At 33.5% G+C, this 11,572-nt stretch overlaps 1 pseudogene; it reads left to right on the top strand.

The window, feature by feature from the left end:
- Positions 1–4,662: 4,662 nt before the first annotated feature.
- On the top strand, positions 4,663–6,642 carry LOC106467826 (annotated as a pseudogene).
- The last annotated feature ends 4,930 nt before the right edge of the window (positions 6,643–11,572 follow it).

Here is an 11,572-nt window from a genome sequence, read left to right as displayed (position 1 = left end):
TAAATCCGTTTGATGCTAAGTAAGTAAAGTGTTATTTTTCTATAATATTTATTTTTACAAAAACGCTGGACACTATGCGTAATATTTCCTGAACGGAGTAGGTCCACTTAGTATTACTGTGCTCTGATATATACAGTTATTTCACATTATAATATTTTGCTTACTAATACTGAACGCTAAAATAAAACAAATTAGATAGTTTCTTGCACGCTATTTTTTTGTGTTACGTATTCCGCCTTCAACATGAAATTTAGTAGCACATATAACGCATCCATGAGTGACTGTTGATCCGAAAGATGAGAGAAGAAACAACGTAGATAAAAAAGCAATAACACACGACTATATTAAAACTTTATTATATTTTATGAGACGTTTGGTCAGACGCCACTTTTTAGGCAGTATATATCGTGTTACATAGAAATTACCCTTATAATACCCTCACAAAGGGCATCTGGCAGAAACGTCACATAAAATAAAACAGAGTTTTCGTTTAGATTTTAGATGTATATTTATCTTTTATTACACATAAAATAGTTCTAGCTAAAGTTATACTCTCAAATTTAAGCTCTTCGCGAAGGTTATAGGTTAATTAGATACTTAGTTATGTTTATACTTTCGAAATAGCTTACGTTTCTGTTGTATGCACAACAAAATATAGAAATGATAATGTTACGACAGCGGAAGTCGCGTGACGCTGGGAGTATGCGCGCTGGAGTTTCTAGAATTATCGGGGAACCCCGCGAATGTCCGAGTGTTTGCTAGACGCCCTCTTTTTTTTTAGTATATAAGCCTCGCAAAGAAAGCCAGCGATATAGGCAAATAGTTTGCAGGGAAGAGATAGATCGAAGAGATAGATAATTGAGTCAGCGAACAGTAGGCACCCTAAGTAAAGTGTGTGAATCACTGTGATTTATAACATGTGTTATAAAGGTTGTTAAGCTTAAAGTGACTGTCGAAATTCTGTGTATTACAAAAAAAAGTTGTATCGAGAAAGGATAAACTGGTTTAATCAAGAAAGGACTTGTATCACTGAAGTTCCTCGAAAAGAATTTCTACCGGAAATTATCAAACAAGCAGACACGTAACAATAACATTAAACAGAAGTTTCATCTCATAAAAAGATCTGAATGCAAACATTCGGTATTAGTTCATTTTAGATACATTTTTACATTATAAGTAAGTATGTAAAGTTAGCGGTTTCTGTGTCTTGGTGTCACAGCTCACATTTCGCTTGTTAGATGTTTCCTATGTGTATATATGAAGAAACTATACCTTTATTCTTATGAAAGGTTTAAGATTCTTCCAAATATGTGTGAAAGATAAAAGGGAAAAAATGTCCTGCTCATGAAAAGTTGCAAACGTATAGGTGCATAACAAATATATTTTCTCCACAGGAAAACCTACTTGCAAGTTGATAATAGTTTTGGATCGTTGGATACAAATAGTTTATGTTCGTTTCATAATATTTATGTTTATTTCTGGCACGAAAAGAAATAATTATGTATACTAATAACATGTTGACAATATAAAGAGAGAGAAGCAAACATATCAAATATATATAGATGAACAGTTTGTTTTAGAACAAAGTCACATTGAACTATCTGCTGTGTCCACTGCGGGGTATCGAGCAGTAGATTTTAGCGCTGTAAGTTATCATACTTGCCGCTGTCCCACCGGGAGATTAAACGAACACAAGACACATAAAAACATGAGTAATGTAAGAGAGGCAAACTGGCTTAGTAATTAAAGAGATATCCAGAATATAATGTCTTATACTTTAAAAACAGGTCATTATTTTAGTAATTAAAGAGATATCCAGAATATAATGTCTTATACTTTAAAAACAGGTCATTATTTTTACCTCATGAGTGTCGTGGTTCATGGTTTGTATTAATATATTGTAGTAAACTGTTTATTTAATTTTCGTCTTGGGCTATTATATAATTTTACATTTAAGAGTAGACATTCACACAGTGTTGGATTGTTTATACTTATTGTTTTTTCTGTTTATCATTTATCAAGTAATATTAAACCTTTTATCCTAAAGTAGTTTTAGGGAGTAATACAAGTTATCTTTTGGCAGCGCCTTTCTTCCCATTTTTTTTTTCTTTTTACCTATAGCGTTCCTACTTCTCGTATTTAAAGATGCACGTAAAAATAGAATAATTTTACTTATAAAATAAAGATGTTGAAGACATGTTGAGACACCATATGATGACTTCATAAACCTATTGAATTATCCGCCTATACAAACACTGTTCGCCTTTGTAAAACGTACGCAATATATAAGAGAAGTTGTCTTATGCACCATGTCCTTATCTGAGCAGTACACATGTACTCCATTTATTTGGAGAGATGCAGTCATGTCGTGGTTAGTTTCTAAGAAAGCTTCTATTGTAACAAAGTATAAGTTGTGTTATTATCTTTCAATGCTTCATGGCAGTCGGTGTTCATGTAGCAAGAGCCTTTTTAACTACAGCTGTTTTTTGTCGTTTTTTTTTTTTTGACAGGTTGTCCCTAGAGTTTATCAATTCTGCCAATCGAAAGGAATAATTCTTCTAAATAGGGAAAAGACCTATAGTTGCCGACCGTTGGTTGAGGAACAAGTATTGAGTAGGTATGTTAGATACAACAGACTTCATGCTGTATTCTAGTTGACCATTTACTTCAGCAGTGGCCAGCATTTTCTAACCTCACCGTGTGAATGATATTATAAGAACTGTTATATCACAACTAAAATCATCACATAACACCTATCGCTGATGCTTAAAAAAGCAAGTTTTAATGGTTCTTAAAACCAGCACAATAACTGGAACTTAATAGAACTGATAATTTCTAGAAAGAAGTTAAATATATCATTCATCACAGTAATTCTCTGCTGACACCCGTGAACCAATGAAACACCATATTCTTCGATTTATGTGGAACAAGAGATCTTACAATGTCCTGTGTAGTTTACATCTAATATCTTAGGTGTGAAAAAAAAAAAGGTGTGGCCAAAAAAATTGCGCATGCAACTTAAAGGAATGAAATCAAAATTGACAGCCAAACTGGTAGCCACACTTATGGCATTGATAAGAATATAACAGCAAATATTCAGACCGCGTTTTTTGTTCAACTTGGGGCATGATGGTGTGTAAAATATGTCATTTCACTTTCATACTTTTTACAGTGTTTCTATAAGCTGAAAATATTATCATTATTAAGGATAGTGTTGCTGTAGGCAGACAATGTTCTGTATGACATCTCCTGTTATATTTTCACAAATCAACGAGACAACTATTACAACATACATATTATCTACTATTTGAATGAGGCAGTTAATTTAACTAATAATTACTTTACATACTTTCATCGCTCTGAAAAGAACGCTTATGTTGCTACAACTAAATATAATAAATGAACAGTTTACTATTTCTTTATACATTTTCTATAGAACATTCACTTGAAGATCAAAATTTCTTCTCCAATAGATATTGAGACTGTCTGACGTCAAAACAGAAAGTGTGTCACGAATTAGCTCCAGAGGGCACTTTGGTGTGATGTAGATCAAAATACCATTATGTTAACAAAGTATTAAGACTAACAATTTAAACTAATCTCATAACCATGTGTTTATAATTTTGTTTTATAAGTAAATCATTAAATACATCATACATACGATGACAGTTCTTTAGGGCTGCATACGGGTCTCAACTTATGTTTCTGTTTTCATTTATTTGTATTACATGTGTTTTACAAAGGCAGGCAATGTTACTAAGGATTGTATACAGATTTCAACTTACATTTAATTGCATACGTTTTACATAGGTGTTTCTATACTTCCCTAGGACAGCATGCAGGTTTCAACATGTCTCATCATATTTTTCATTTACTTGTGTTTCTATAGGATGATAATGTTACTAACGTTTTTAATGCACTTGTGAAAGGATTTTATCACATTCAATACTTTTTATATTTATTGAACAAGACATCCAGTTGCTTTTGTATGATTTAACATATACTGATTATAGTTTTTACTTTCTATGTTTAAGCATACTTTTTACAATTATTGTCCTGAAAAGAACACTTATTTAAATATCATTCAATAATTTAACATAAATGTTTCCACTTTCACTAGGTTGACTTCGTGCTACCCATATAACTATGTTTTTGATAAAATATTTTATTTTGTTGTTTCTTACGATAATAGACACGAAAACACACAGCCTATTTTGATTAAACATACTAATTATAGCTTAGTTTCTATATTTAAGCATACTTTCTTACAATTATTGTCCTGAAACTTACGTTTATTTAAATATAATGCACTTTCATTAATTTGTCTTAATTCATATAACTATGTACTTGACAAAATAAGTTATTTCACTTACAAACTTTTTACAGTGTTTCTATGGGCCAAATTACTAAGTATAGTGTTACTTTAGATATACAATGTTCTATAGCAGTGTTTCTTAAAGCGGGTCCCCGGAGTACAAATTGCCGGTCCGCAACGTCTCTAAGTTTACCTGAATCTATTCAGCCCCCGACAAAACATTTGACTGAACTTAGACTATAGCGTAGTCATAGGTCACTGAAAAGTATAAAGGCCTCGAATTTGTCGAATTTCATTGTATCATCTCATTGCATTATCTCATTACAAATGATGTACTCACAATAAATTTTTCTTTGTAATTCTAAGTTTGATGCTTCTCTGAGTTTTAAGTTAATTATTGTCTTCTTATTCAGTTCTTAGCACACCTTAATTCTTTGTTTCAGATGGAAAAACGCGGTCCTTTGGATAAGTTCATAAAGAGAAGACATCCTGAAAATGATGATAGTGAGGATATTTCCGTGGATTCAGGTGAAATTGGACCACCATCGAAAAGGAGGAATCGAATTAGCTACACTCGAAAATATGACTGTTCATACATTCAGTTTGGATTTTGTGCCATGGATGAAAATGGAGTGGAAAAACCACAGTGTGTGTGATTTGTGGTGAAATCTTGAGCAATGACGCCATGAAACCCTCGAAATTGAAGAGGCATCAAAATGCCAAACATGGCGAATTGGTTTCAAAACTGCAAGAGTTCTTTGAAAGGAAGTATGATAATTTGAAATCATCCCAGAAACAACTGTTCAATTTGACACGCGTAACTGCTTGTGCGCTGCGCTCTTCATATAAGGTTGCTCTTCGTATTGCCAAGGCAAAGAAGCCGTTTACAGTTTTGGAGACACTCGTGATAGGCTGTATTAAAGACGTGTGTCAAGAAATGCTGGGTGAGGCAGTGGCACAGAAAATATGCCAAATTCCAATGTCAAACGACACTATTGCACGTCGCATACACGATTTGGCAGAAGATATGGAAGATCAGCTCATAACACAAGTTAAATCGTCAAAGTATTATTCGTTACAACTCGATGAAAGTACTGATATTGCAAATAAGGCGATTCTTGTGGTTTTTGAGCGTTACGAATACAAAGGAGATTTGAAGGAGGAGTACTTTTTTCTGATTCGTTACCAACTAGCACAACTAGTACAGAATTGTTCAAGAGTTTGAGCGACCACATAGTTCGAAAATTCGATTTGAATTTCCAAGATTGTGTCGGCGTCTGTACAGATGGAGCTGCGGCGATGACAGGACGTCATTCCGGCGTAATAGCCCAGATTAAAGCAGTGGTCCCGGATTGTAAATCAACACACTGTATAATTCACAGAGAAAATCTAGCCATTAAGAAAATATCACCTGAATTAAACTCAATTCTGAGTGAGGTTGTGAAAATTGTGAATCACGTGAAGGCCAACGCACTGAATTCAAGGTTATTTGCAGCATTATGTGAAGATGCGAGTGCTGGGCACAACTCGAGAGAGAACTTTGCCTCTGGACAACCAGCGTATATCAGCATGCAGTATGAGTTGTGATTTGAACTATGACATGAGCTTGCCCACTTCCTCCAGTTCAAGAAACCACATTGGTCAGAACTATTCCGAAATTCTGAATGGGTTGCAAAGCTGGCGTACATGGCAGATATTTTTGATATCTTGAATACCTTCAACGTCTCCATGCAGGGAAAAATGGCTTCGTGCTTCATGATAGCAGACAAGATTGATGGAATGAAACGCAAGCTGGATGTGTGGAAATCTTGCGTGTCGAAAGATTACTTTGATATGTTTCACAAACTGTCAGCAACAATAACTGAAACAGACTCGGGACTTGAGATGCCTGTATTGAGAGCCAAGATCAGTGAGCATTTGACGGCTCTACTGGAGCACTTTGAGATATACTTTCCGTCAGAGGAAGACCCTCAAAAACGTAATGGATGGATCAGGAACCCTTTTTTAACATCGGAACACCGATTGTCGGTTGCATTAGAGGATCAATTGCTAGAGCTTGCTGCTGACGGTAGCATGAAAATCCTTTTCGAATCTGCAGAATCCTTGGCGTGCTTCTGGATTAAAGCTAGAGCGGAGTATCCTGAACTGGCTGGAATTGCTATCAAAATACTTCTCCAATTTCCATCAACATATCTGTATGAGACTGCCTTCTCAACAATGAGTGTCATAAAGACTAAGTAAGAAACCATTTGGACATTCGAGCCCCATTGCATGTTGCACTGTCTTCCATCGAGCCAAGACTTGATAAATTGACAAATAAAAAATAAACTCTCTTTTCACGCTGACTACAATCTAATGATTCTTATATTGACATAAATTCTACATTTATTAAAGCAATCCTTTCATAATGATGTATGTACGTATATATTTTTTAAAAAGTCATATAATAGAATAATTATGCATTTCCTATCAAAAAAGTAAACAATATATTTGGTTTTCATCACTAGTCCATGGGGCGATCAAAAGATTCATAGCCGGTCCACCGTTTCAGAAAGTTTGAGAAACACTGTCTTAGATGACAACTTCTGCATGTATTTATAAGACATTGCAATTGATAAGTTGACTATCAAGCAATAATACATGAATGATAATTGAAGAATTTGCACAGCAGCTTCAGCAGTAACACGTGTATACAGTAGACCTATATAAATTATGTACACACAGCTGTACTCGCTTTGCTATTGTTTGTCCCTTTTTCAAGATGGTGATCACATTACCAGGCAAAATCACACGACTGTAATGTCATGTGGACTGTAAGAATAGGGGCCCAGCACTAAATAAGAGTTTAAAAGAGGGAATGGATAATTTCCAAAGAGAATAATGTCCACTTATGTTTTCACTTTTTCTAAACAGTGGTTGTACAGGGACTGCCTTGGATAGTCAGTCTCAAATTGTCCCTTGTTGTCCGTATATTAGTATTATGTTAACTTTGCCTCTGACTATCTGAGAACTTGAGTGTAAACAAGTAAATTCCAATTGTCCGACTGAACCTAAAGCTAACCTTCACACTAACATAACACATTTAAACTTGTCAGAGTGGAATTTGCAAAGCTTAAGTTTAAAACTAAAAGTAACTAAAGGTAAAACTTTGAAACTTAAAATTAAATCATATAATGAAACTGTGATAGTCGCCTTGTGGTTGTAATCAGTGACTGAATGAGTGTCATACTGTTGCATACACTTTTTAGTTTTTAATTTAAGTTACAACTTACAACTCATACAAGTTACACTGTTACAGTTACACTTACAACTACAAGTTAATCACAGAATCGTACTGTTCAACTTCAAGCTTTGTTTCAAAGCCTCTCAATAGAATGCGTTTCGATTACAAAAGGAAATACAAACTCATACCATAAGTAAACTGTTTACAAAAGTTAAAAAAACTTACATAAACTAAGTCTAAGAAAATTGAATATATCTACAATACAGCATATACAACATTAAGAACAAAATTAGGCTTAGCACTCGTACAATTGAATCACGCCGCTACCTTTTATCTGCGCCCTCTATCAGCCTTAAAGTTCATTTTAAAATAAGTAATGTTCGTTTATTTTAGTATAGTAGTATTGAACTTAACCTAAAACCATAAAAATAAGTGTAACTTTTTAATTTACATGTAAAAGATATTATAAAATAACACAGAATCGTGAGAAAATAATAATTTCTTTATAATTTCAATTTTGTATTTAAAATTTTATTAATACCATAAAGTAATAAGACATTGTAAGAAAATAAGTTATTCTTATTGTCTCAAATATTTATTTAACCTTGTTCGGATATTTCTGCTGTTTGAATTTGAGATTAAGATTTTTAACAATAGATGGCAGTCGGACTTATATTTTAGATTGGTTAGTTCCATATACCAGAATTATTTTCTAGTCTGTTCAGTGTACGGTTATGGTATTCTCAGGGGGATATTTAAAAGTTCCGCTTAATAGCAACAGGATAGAATAAGAAGGTGGGGAATAATATGATTTTGAAACCTTGACTGATTTTTAAGCAGTGAGAAATAAACAGACTAGACACATTGGCAGCTTTCCTTCTCGCGAGACAGACATCTGTCGAACGAAACACTTTGATAAACAGGAGAACTGAGAAATGATATATGCTTAGATCTTGCAAGAAAGCTAGTATCCTTCTCTTCTGACGGCATCACCAGGTGCCTAGTCATTCTCCAAAAGCATTTACCAGCTGTGAAATACAGACACCATCTACTCAGCCAACAAAGGATAATGCGTTCACCTTTCTACGTGGATGTGCTACAACATCCCCTTGGACAGAATAATTATTATCAGCTATAGGAAACAAAGGCAACTTAAACAAGGCAATTTAAACATTTTCTGGACCACACAGCTAATTAAAATTAAAAAAGTTCTATATTACTAAAATTAGGTAGAAAAATATATGATATGCCTGCATATCACACTTTCCTTTCTCTTCTGTTTCAAACGTATCCTCAAGCCAACAATTAGACTTAAACTTAAAACCACGGAATTTTTAACTCACCACATGGTCAAGAAGCATGTTGACTTTCCATTGTTCTTAATGACACAAAGAAGCCACATAGACTAAACAACGCTTTAACAAGAATCACACTTAATCATAAGAAAGTAACCCTTTAACTAAAATTTACCAATTCCGGCACATAACACAAAAAAATTAACTAATTAAAAAACTATATATATATATATATATTTCAAAATTAAGTTTATCGTAATACAACATGAAGAAGTAATTAAACAAACTCTTATCACTACATAAAAAATTGAAACATCACATGATAACTTATACAATTCAAAAATATATAACACATAAAATACAAAAAACCCTTTATTAATGAAATACCCTTTAACATTGAAATACAATATGCAAGTACACAGTTAGCATAATGCAAATACCCTTTAACTACTCTCTTTTAGAAAAGAGTAGTCTAACAGAATAGATATACATTCAAATAAAGCAAAATAAAATTAACTGAAAAAATCTTTACATATATGAAACAAACGATTATGAAACTGACAAGCAGAAATGGCCTTTGGATTAAAATTACTCATTTAAGAATTAAACATATAACCAAGCAAAATGAAACCTATCATGAAACAAACAAATTATATCAGAAATCTACACAATAAAATATAAATACAATTCAACAAACTGGACCTTTTACACAGAAATAATAGCAACACAAAAATATGAAATATACGATATAATACACATACAATTAATATCGTTTAAAGCAGAAATAGTATCAAAATAACTATATACACAATATATGATATAGTATTCCACCAAAATATTCATATATACATATATATACTGACAGAAGAGCAAAACTTAAATAAATAAACAATTTACAATAATATTTACACATGGCACACTGGGAAGTGATTTGGTGCTCATGCTGAAGCTCTATCATCAGAGAATTAGATTCAGCAACCGTTCCAACTTTGGCAGACCTCATGCACAACATACATCATCATTCAAGGAAAATGGAGACTAAGCATCAGCAGTGTTATTTTGGTTGGTGTCTCCTCATTATAGTCCATAGTTGTGACAGTGGTCCATCAAGCAACAGAAGATACTTCGGGAACACTCAGCAACAAGTGTCGCAAAACTGTTGGCTACTTCAGGAATATGGTAGATAGAAGCATCCTCATTTTGATCCTTCATAGGAAAGTTCAGATTCAAGTGTAAGGTCAAGCAAATCCCATCAGTGAAATGCATAGCTAAAGTGGGTCTTAACACACTGTTACACCCATAACTATGATTGTAGGCATTGGCTAAGGAGCATGTCTATAGGCTTTGTGTGTACTCACTCCCTATATTACACATAAAACATATATCCTAAAAACCTGGGGACTTTCTTATCCCCAGACTTCTATAGATCCCTGTTTGACCATCTACCTATGATCATGCTATTCCCTTTTGCCCTTGCTAGACAACTGGAACACACACATCATATTTTCTAACCCATCTTCATTCTTCTTCTTACCATCTGGTTGTAACGTAGACAGCGCCTGGACCAGTAGGAAAGAATAATGGTTGAGACTGCAACAGATTCCTACAACCTAACACCTAACCAACATCTTTGAGTATTAGCTATTGCCAATGCTACCACTGTCTTTACTTAGATACTTCCTTCTATTTTCAACTTATGTACTATTTTCTAGCATGAATTACAAAGTTTCATCACATGGATGTTACTTTCTGTCTCTTCCTAGTACGTTACCACCTGCATATTCATGTTTAAATATTGTATCATGTTATGAAATAGCATTAAGAAAATATCTAGTAAGTGTTTGCATATTAAAAAATATTTCAATCACAGCCAAATAAAACACTGGGTGAAAAGATTTCATATTTGTTATGATATATAAGCTACAGTCTGTGAATTTCATTTACTACTGATAATTTTACCTACTCACGAACATTCTAATTCAATCCAATCAAAATACTTTCTGAACTACTCTTTATGAGCGACATCAGATAAAACAGTGATTAGAACCACCAGTTAAAACTGTGTACTATAAAACACCAGATAAAACTTATTTTTCTCTTTCTCCGCAGTAGTGTGAGCCTTGTGGCTAAGTTGATTTTTTCCATGAAAATTCACTTCCTGTCGATTGCTCCAATGACAAAATTATAACATTTTCTTACTAGAATTGACGAAAGTAACAATGTTTTCGGTTTTAAATTAATATTTTCTTCTCCATGATTATATTTTTTCTACATGGTAACTATAATTATATTTTTCCTTATGCTTAATATATTGAAGTGAATGATTTACCATAATTTCTATATGGTTAATAACTTTAATACCAGATGCCAGTTATTGTTACGATTGTTGCCTAGACACCTGTTTTAAGTTCCCCAATTAAGGCTCCAATAAGAAGGCCGAAAGCTTGCAAATAAAAGTAAAGTATTGTTGCGTCAGCGAGGTCACGTGACTATTGTCACGCCACCTATTTTCTAGAAGTATCTTGTTCCTTCGTGAATGCCATAGCATTTACTAGATATATGTTTTTCTGGTATATAAATAAGACGCTCACAACGTGACGGGACAATGTGTGTGTAGACAATGAGTAATTGAACTGCAGTCAGAGAGAGAGACGTATTGTTGAAGTCTAGCTCGTGATACGTGAATTATAGTTTGTTGAAGTTGAGTGTATCGGTAAAGTTATATTCAGAAAGAATAAA

This window comes from Limulus polyphemus, unplaced genomic scaffold, assembly GCF_000517525.1.
Source record: "Limulus polyphemus unplaced genomic scaffold, Limulus_polyphemus-2.1.2 Scaffold2758, whole genome shotgun sequence".
NCBI lineage: Eukaryota > Metazoa > Arthropoda > Merostomata > Xiphosura > Limulidae > Limulus > Limulus polyphemus.
The sequence above is the reverse complement of the archived record's forward strand: the minus strand, read 5'-3'. Positions and strand labels throughout refer to the sequence as shown.